Below are 10,343 nucleotides of genomic sequence, written 5' to 3'. Positions count from 1 at the left end.
TGGGAATTCACATAACTTTATGTATGAATAAACCATAAGTCAATATTGTATTTATTCTCTCTTCCCATTTAGATTTAGTTAAACATTTTGGAAATAAAGTAATTCTGCTTTCTTGCTGAGATAGGAAGCTCGAAGCCAATGTCATAACTGTTTGTTAATGTGACACTAAAGCCAGGAGACAGTTAGCTAAGCTTAGCATAACAACTGGAAACGGGGAAAGAGCAACCCTGAATCTATTGCTAAAACCCTCTTAAACTAAACCTTTAAACCATTGTTGAAATCTCACATCTCAGGCAGTTTATAATGTAGACCAAGTCCAGGGCTTCATGTTTATGTCCGAACACCAAACACTTTACCGCACTGACTAATGGTTTACTTGGTTAAATATCAAAGTCTGAGGCCGCCGATTGGATTAACACATTTCCGATAAACATAGGTCATGATGGTGACTAAATACTTCGACCCACTCATCCCCGTAGAGACTGAACATGGTAATAATCATTATACTCATTACTTCCAATGACGTTTCTTGAGTTTGCACAAACAACTCCTCATTATGCACCCATTAAGACATGTGTTTTACTGTTGAGACATACAAATTATACAGTTTACAACTCTATAACTCAGCATTTGAGCATAACACGTCTTTGGGCCTGCTAGCAGTGTGGCTCAATGAATTGCCATGTTGGTTGGTTGGTGCATCATGCTGGTCCAGACTAAAATAGCTTGAGAATGAAGATGTTGCTTTGTTTAGAACCAGGGTTTATGACCAAATACTTGCAGAACAAATGGCAATATCATTAGCATTAGCTGTGCTTTGTATGTAGTCCTTATAAAGAGATGCTAGGACATAAGAGAGTATGCTATCATTAGCATTTTGCTCAAAGTGTTTCTGTGCCTGCTGAAATAAGCTGCTAGCATGGCTGTAGACTCTAATACTGTAGTATTGTGTCAGGAATGGCTTAAGTCAAAACACTGATAATATTTTGAGTTGTTTTGGTTTTATCAAATGCAAAATTAAAACTAGAACAGCACTTGGAGAATGCAGAGCTCCAGAAAGGCATGCCCTAACTCGCTAACAAAAGTCAATAATAAACCGTGTCTTCCTTGATCTGGACCCGTATTGAAATGTTTTAGATTACTCCTTGGCCCAAGCTACACCCTTCCACAATCCTGTTGACAGGCAAATAAACCACTCTGAAGACGTATCCTCTATGTCAATAGCATTAACAAATCATGTACATGTTTACCCATGAAATCAATATAGTTAAGGTATACTGATGAAGGATGTCATACTTAGTTTTACTTATAGTCAGACAAAATGCTTTTGCGGAAGCCTTTTTTTAAACCTTTTTTCTGAAAACCACCACTGTTTATCCAATAGTTATTTATGATTAGACAGTGTTGACAGCAGTGTTATACCCATACACACAAACATTAACACACATGTAAATACATGCACACCATAGCGCTCACACACTCAGTATAATTTGCAACGGATGTTTAGAATACAAGGAAAACAAACCAGGCATGGTGTGCTGACCTCTGTGACTCCCAACGGAGGGTCAGAGGTCAAGAGTCTGCTCAGGAAAGGTATGATTACTATGTTGCTTTCAAGTCAAACCCTACTAACCGCAGTTGTAATATTGTTTGCTGTAAGAACAGATTTAAAGATACAGTTTAAAACATTGTAATGGCATAACTATAAAGTAAACATAATGGAAAGCTAATTTTACAAATGTCTTTACAATGACAGTAATTATAATTTAAATGAATGAACTTTTCTTAAGGCTGCTTTTATCTTTTTAGGGGTAAAATTCTACATTGTTTTAGCAGTTTCACTCATAACACAGTCATGGAAAGCATGCGGTTCACAACATCACTTTCATTCTTAGCTTCATAGCTCAAGCAGATTTAATAAAGAACCCACACATCTGCTCACCCACACACACACACACACACACACCACAGATGGGTTGAGCAAGCCTTTGGGCAGGGCAGGGTGTGTTCTACAGCATGGCTGTGGTCATCGTTGGTGGATCAGTAATTACACAAATACACTGATGCTCTTGAAATATCTTGATTTATTTCCCTTAAATCAAACATGATTAAAGGAGTCTCCTCAATGTAACAGTGCATGAACACATATTGTCACTGTAATTGTTATTCTTAAAACCTATTGGTCTTTGGACCCATCAAACAAAAGGAAAATAACTGCAACGTGTGTCAGCTTCTGAAAATAGCACATTGTAGATATTGTATGTTTTGATTTTACTTCTATAAAACTGAGCTGAATATACAACACTTCTCACTCCCAACCCAGCAGATATGGCAGCTGGCCCTGTGCTTCAAACTAAAGCTTTACATACCCAAATAGCATCAGTTTATGCACGTCATTTACCGCTTGTTACATTCACACAGCGTCTTTTCAAAATAAACGTTATTCTTCACGAACAACTTGGTTAGGTAATGCATCAAAACTTCTTGTAAGGATTGTGGTTTGGGTTATGGAGTTAAGTCAAGAACGTATGTCACACTTAGGCGCTGTTTACACGAGAACTAAACGGGTTGTATCCGCTACTTTTCTGTCGCGTATAGCCCGTGCATTCACACAAGGCCGTAACGGAAACGGAACCCGCAAACGATAACGGGTCCCAAGGTGGATAGATCTGCAAACGGAACACTCTGGGGGGCCAAACGGCTCAGTGTGTACGCCCTGTACGATCATTTTCCTGATAACGATGACACCATAGCCCCGCCTCTCCCCACCTCTGCTGCTCACTGCTGTAGTATGGTCAGTAGCTACTGCTACTGCTACTGACCATGCTACAGTTGTTAGTGCAAAATCTACAGCTCCTCTACCACAACCATCAGCAACAAGTGGACATGGAGAACTACATGAACTACATGTTGCTAAACCTTGGAGAATAAACAGAAGGGCAGCCAGGCAACCATGGCAATCATGCTCGGGGGGTCTTCTTCGCTGCTTTTGGTGTATTTTGTGGCGGAAGTACAGCGCCACTTACAGGCCCGGCATATGTGTGAAGGGACACGTTTATTGAGCCGTATCCGTGTGAACAGAATACTTTTTTGATAATGAATTCGGTTCGTTTGCGTTCTCATGTAAATGGGGTCTTAATGTGACACGTTGGGCACACAAAGATCAATGTGAATTTCAGTAGGTTGCGTAATTGAACTGACGTACGTAACTTAAAAATAATAAGTCAACGTTGCTTTTCACACAGGACACAACCGCAAGTCTCCTGGGTGACAGTCATCTGACTTCCTCCTTTACTCTATGACATATTTGATGACTTAGGAGTATGCCCTTGGGTTTATTAAAAGGCACTTTCTACATTTAAAGGTCACCTATTATGCAAAACCCACTTTTTCATGTCTTATATACATAAACATGTGTCCCCTCTGTGTAAAGAGATTCTGAAAGTTTCAGGAAAAAAGATTTGCTCACTTTTTGTCCAGATCCATTTAAATAAAAACCTGACTGAAAATGAGCTGATCAGATTTAGTCCACTTTATGATGTCATAACGTACAGTGTATGCGCGCCACAGTTAATACAATTCTCAAGTGGTGGCTCACACAACAACCCCAGAGCCACCACTTGAGCCGGGGAAACAAGGTATGTAAATGTCAGTAAACTTCCAAAGTTATGCAAACATGTAAGCAAAGCATAAATTACAGCGACGTTGACGTTACTTTGCATCGCGGGGGTAAGCTAAGCCGTTAGTAAGTAGCTATAGCCAGCCAGATATATTAAATAAACACTTTGTCATAAAATCTAAATGTAATGTTTTTTAGCGTTACCTGGTGATTTCAAAGAAAGCTCTGGAAAATGTTGACTTACTGTTCGACATGAAGCTAGAAGCTACCTTACAGTTGATCCGGAGTCCTGTCAGTTAAAGTGTTTCATAGTTAGCTTAGCTAAGCATCAACCTAGCACTGAAATATATGGATGTTATGTGACAGTATTTCTGAGAAAAAGTTAGCTGAAATGGTGGCATAGTTGCCACTGCTTTACGTGTCGACAGCATGTTTCAACATATTTGCAGCAGTACATGTGGCTGTTTGGCCACTGACGTTGCCATAACAACACCTGCATTTAAATGTACAACCTCTTTTTGAGACAGATTTTTGCATGAAATTATAATTCTTCTGAATGATATTCCCCCACTCATAAAAAATAGCACTTTACCCCTGCTTACACCTATATGCCCTGAGCTGATTATCGAGCCTTCATTGTAAGAGTTGTGGGTGTACTGTGTGTGTGCGTGTGGGGAGTGTTGCAGAAAATTCCACTGTAGCGCCGCGGCCGCCGCCACTGTGGGCTCAGCCCCGAATGTTTCCAGGTCCAGGCGACGCCCCACCCCCCCCCCATCTTATCACCTGAATCTCCTCCTAGAGCACCATTGTGTTCTTTTTTACCAAATATCTCTGAGGGGCGTGGGGAGGGGCTCCTTATTTTCATCTAAAGTAACAGACAGAGAATCAGCACATAGACCTTTAAGTTATCATTTTTAATATTAATATTATTACAAAGTCAATTGACTATAATAATTATCACAAGGCTAGGCAGCTCTTAGTTTAAACCAATAATCAGCATTACAATTTAAGTAAAGGATACATCTAGATGCAGCGTATGTATACATGTGTTTCAGTTCTCACTCATGTAGTTTTTGATGTTTTAGATGTCTCACACAGCTGTTGAGCCCCACCTGGCAAAAACTCCCTTCCATATGTACGTATATATTTTCAATGCTTCCAGTTCCAAATGCTGTTACTAAATAAAAGCATAGATTTAATGTGTCCGTCAAAAAAGTGATTGTGGATATCAAGTCATATGGCAGCAAAAATAACATGGATTATGGATTAAAGTTGCTTAAAAAAATCATCCTATATGAGGATAGTTTGGAGAGGACACTCTTTTCCTAAGACCATGTTATAGAGCTGACAAAAAGGAAGTATTCTATGCAACCAAATCTAAATGTTAACACAATACATTTCCTATTAAAAAAAGAAAGGAAAAAGAAAGACAGCAGGAGAGACAAAAAGAAAGGGAAGTGTTGGAGAAACATCCTTGGTAAGTGTTGACGTCAAAAATGGTAGGGCGAGCAAAGATAAAGCTAAACAGGTCAAGCTCAGAAAACAATTGGATACAAAAAAGATTTGAGTAAAGAAGAAAGATGAAAATGGTAAAGATTATTTTCATCTTCCTCATCTCCCCCTGGGTGCTCTTTCTAGGGTAAAGTCAGACAGTGATTCACTTTTCAATATAATCACCTGGCTGGGTTTTCTCATCCTATCACTCAAACTACCTGACCTGCAGCCGTAACAACACTCAACCCCAATCATGTCCCCCGTTCCTTTGACATGAGTCAGAGGCTGAATCGGCACCTTTTACTGACGACATAAACACTGAATCTATACTGACACACAAAGAGAAGAGGCTCCTTTTGATGCTTCAGACTCCCTAACTCCAGATGATGTCATGTAATGATGGTGTGTAGATGGAAGAGTGGCTCTGCTTTTAATATACAAAGAAAGAAAAAAACTGAAACACACACACACACACACACACACACACACACACACACACAGCATAAACATATGGTGTTCAAACCTTAAAATAGTCAGTCCAGTGTTTAAGACATCAGGCCTTCGTGTGTGTGTGTGTGTGTGTGTGTGTGTGTGTGTGTGTGTGTGTGTGTGTGTGTGTGTGTGTGAGTGTGTGTGTGTATGTCACCACATCTGGGAGGTCAATCGTAGAAAGCAAAGAGAGTCCACTCATAGAAATAGAAACGGTTCTGGAATACCAATAGAATTCTAATTCTGAATCCATGATTCGATCGGTCAGACCAGAACAGTGACTTCATATTCTAGGTCTGTCTCTTTAGCTTGGTTTCCATCAAGCAATTATTTTCTAATGATGATGTGACGATTTAAAAAACTTAAATTACGCCGAGGAAAGTACAGTTATGTAAAAACAATTTGTACTGGGTTTAGATTCCGAAGCAACTTTATACAACTTGCTTTGATGAAATGATCAAATGTAACACTTGGTTAAAGACTTTCTAGGCAGCGAATCCTAAGAGAAAAACGTTACCAGCAAATGAGTTCATCTGTCAGTGTATTCTGCAGGCACTACTTTATCTTTGGCACAGGGGCCTGATCCCATGTGATCCCTCCAAAGTCCTACATCTTAAAAGGTTGGCATGGAAGAATTTGATAGCCTACAGACATGTAACGTTGGCAGCTAGCTAATAAAAACGTTTGCATCTAGAAGAGTTCAAGAGTCCTAACTCTGTTTTGTGTCTTCTACATGGACAAGTAGACAACTGTTTGCCAACGCATTGTTATAGTTAAGTCCCTTTCGGATGGCATAAAAATGTTTTCCTGACCCAATCTCGTCATCATGCTTCATTCGCAAATGTACGGATAACAATTTTAACGATTATATTTGTTTTAATCGTTTAATACGTTTGGAAAAAGCTCCCAGACACACATACCTTGTTCTTCTGTTTAGGCTCACACATTCTCATGATAGACATTACCCAAGAACATCACTGTAAAATAACCAATCAGCTGTTTGTCCAGTCGCAGTGTCTGCTGTCATCACTAATAGCAATTATGTAATCCGTTTTGAAAAAAACTAAAGACACATATTGCTACTCTGAATTTTCTACAACTTGCTAGGCCTTCAGTCATTTTAATATCCATAAACTGTATCTACGGTACAAACTATTTACTGGCACTTGACGAAACCTTTCTGCTGGCTGGCAAAGGTGAAGTCTCAACTTGATTTATTTAGATGAATATCTTTGGTGAACCTCAATGCTCATAATGTCTGCTGTTAAAAGCTGCCAGACATCTCGAATGATTCATCAACCATGTCTGATCAAAGGCCCAATCACCTTTCTATCCATCCATCATTTATTTGATGTCATTGGGCAAGATACAGCAACAATACAATGACGAATAAATGTACCTTCAAAGAAAAAATATTTTGTTATCGTTAGTCAATATTTTGTAGAGGCTTTCATCTTTTATAACATGCAGGTATTTCAGTAGTTCATAAAATCAATCATTATTTTAAGTTATTTCAAAAGTATTTTAAGCACATATGGTTGCCTACAGTCCTGAGAAACTTGTATTTTGGAGCATAGAACAAGTAATAACTGGGCAAACAGTGTTCTGACAGTTTTATCTGCAAATATAGTAAGTGGAACATGTCTACACCTGTAGATACTGTTGAAGTATATCCCCAATTTGAGCATTTTGGCAAACAGCCACAGACCAAATGACGGACGTCTGGTGCGGAGGTGATTTCAAAATCTGTAGAGGTAGGGGTTGTATTTTTGCTTTGGGACACTGGGATATGTATCTGCCTGAGTCTGCAATCTCCACTTTCTGTGACTCAATGCCCAGAAATCCTAGATCTACACACACACACACACACACACACACACACACACACACACACACACACACACACACACACACACACACACACACACACACACACACACACACACACACACACACACACACACACACACACACACACACACACCACACACACACACACACAGGCAGGCAGGCAGAAATGACAAATACTGGGCTTCCACCAACATGAGCTCATTGAAAAACAGCTGCCTTTCGCTCACGAAAGGTCAGATGAGGGGGAAGCCTTGTATGTTAAACTGCCTGCCTGTCCCCTTATCTGACTTTTTTTGTTTACGTCTATGCAGCCTGTCTGTATCTCAGACTCAATCCCTTTTTCTGTCTGTCTATCTGACTTTAGTTATAGAATAATTAAGATTCACATTGAGATCTTACCTTTGTAGTTTTTTCTTTTTTGGACTCATTTACTGTGCAGTGTTGCTGCATTCACAGATTTTTGCAATTACCCTGGCAAGTACACTGTTATTATTATATGGAAAGGATGGCAACAAAATTAAAAGATGATTGTATATTAAACAAGGATTATAATATACAATCTCAACACCATATGGCTGTCAGACCAAGTTTATTGATTAGCCAGTGAACATAGTGAATCATTTGCAGCCCGATAGTCCTTTAATGAGTAAGTGTACACCAAAGTAGAACTAAAGTAGTGACCTTCTAGCAGTGTCTCACACCAATTGTGACACGAAACTGCCCAGGTTCCTAACCCTAATCAGTCGCCATTGCTTTGACCACGCCTTCTTCAAACTCGATTTCATGGTGTTCTTAACTACACACCTGTATCGTTTTTGAACGTATCTTTAACAGATAGAAATTGATACACCTGTCAAAGTACCTAAAACCTCATATATGTTGGTATAGTACAGTAGGTGTCACGTGGGAACAATACCAGCGTTACGGCTGTTAAAGAGAGAAACAAGATTCCAAGTTGCTGCTAATGGTCGCTCCATCTATGCTGCATCAGTAAATAAGCATCTGTCTGTTGCAACATATCAACTTTATGAAGTGATACTATGTCAGTATTGTGTTAGCAGCTTGTTGTAATGGCCCCAAAAGGCAATACAATCAACTAAGGTACGTTTAAGAGCCTTCTTCTGAAAAATACCTAAAGGCTATAGATATAATCTGAGCCAATATTGAATATTCATTAAGAAGCAAGATATTACTTCTTGTTCTTTTCTTTTTTTTAACGATACAACCACTTGCTTTGCCATCTTCAAAACACACTGTGACTGACTAATGTGCTGAATTTGCTAAACTACCAAACAAGTATAAATACGGTTTGGATACAGCTCAAGGGTACTGGCCACAAGTGAGTCAGTATCATTTTTTACTTTAAAAATACTATTGCTATAATCAGTTTATGTGCATGCCTGTGTGTGTGTTTACATGTTCCTTTGTAAGCATCCTGGCTCAAAACGTTGCTCCTTCCTTCCCTTTGGGAGGGACACATTAGACACACATACTCTACACATATAGAGGTAGACCCATCAAAAAGGAGGCTTTTCTCATTGTGGTATGGTTAAATGATAGAGTGCTATGTAGTGGTGGTTAAGCAGAGGAGCGAGGGCAAGGAGGAAAGTACAGTCAGCTGCTTCGACATGAAGGCAAAGAGGCAGCAATACTAAAACCACTCCTCGCAGACCATGAGGAGAACAAGTGATGAATAGATGCAGATGGAAAATAAGTTCTGAGGGGCTTTTATGAACTTCAGATTTATCTGAAAAACCTGCTGCTATCATGTGAACATCTTATGACTGCTAATTTTAGTGCTCAAAATCCAAAGTTTTCCTGAATCTGAAAGTTGAGGTCATTTATTTTGTGCAGAATGACAATTTAGTATTCAAGCCAGATGTGCGATTTCCAAAGGATAGATTCATTGAAGTGTTATTTATTTAAATTCTTGAAAATCTGACCTTTTGTCCACCATTTTCTGATACCATTGCTGTGTCTTATTTCTCGTTCTTCTGTAGGCCTACATGTTTTGTTTTTTTTTGTTCACAAGGAAAAGTAAGGCAACATGCAAAACACTTTGAGTACCCTGATGGTGCGCTTACACTAAAAAGGTGAGCATTACATAATGTACGAAACGGGACCAGTCACAAATGTTGTTGCTCCTGTGAACACAGCACTATGAAATAAGAACTTAAATATAAACGATTTTATCTAATCCCTGTGCTATTTATATCGGAAATAAGCCACCAGAAATGTTCTTTTTAATTGAACAGTCTGACATTTGATAACGATAAAGTTGCTAGCTAGCTTACTTGCTAGCTAACGGCAGCTATCGTGACTTAAAGTCCATTCAAAATGCACATACTGTTCACATTGAAATACATGGCATTGTCAAAAGGGAAGAATCGAAAATGAAACAAAGAACAATGCTGGAGGCTTGGATGTGTGTGTGTTTGGGGGAGAAGCGAGTCATCTAAAATACCCTCTCAATTGTGAACGAACCCATCTTTTTCATAAATTATTTTTATTCCATCACTATGCACTCCCCTTCTATACCTAACTCCTTCTTCTGTCCACTCTGTGTGAACTCATCAGTGTTGATACAGGGCTTACGTATGTGAAACCCCCCTCTAATGACCCACATGGGATCTCAGTGTTTAAGACAACACAGCGAGGGAGTCTTCGGTTTGTTTTTTCTGGCTATGATTCATAAAGCCTTTAGCATCACAAGTGAACCACGACTGGCTCTGAGTCTCTCAAAAGACCCTCACATTCTCACTGACATCATGTTGGACCGAAGCTAAAAGGGGAGATTTAGTTTACACATGTAACTGTAAGTAGGATTAACAGACTGGTACAGTATATCACTGAGATAATAAAAAAAGGTAGTTCAAGGTATTCAAAACTT

The sequence above is a fragment of the Gymnodraco acuticeps genome, unplaced genomic scaffold (assembly GCF_902827175.1).
Source record: "Gymnodraco acuticeps unplaced genomic scaffold, fGymAcu1.1, whole genome shotgun sequence".
NCBI classification, from domain to species: domain Eukaryota; kingdom Metazoa; phylum Chordata; class Actinopteri; order Perciformes; family Bathydraconidae; genus Gymnodraco; species Gymnodraco acuticeps.
The sequence above is the reverse complement of the archived record's forward strand: the minus strand, read 5'-3'. Positions refer to the sequence as shown.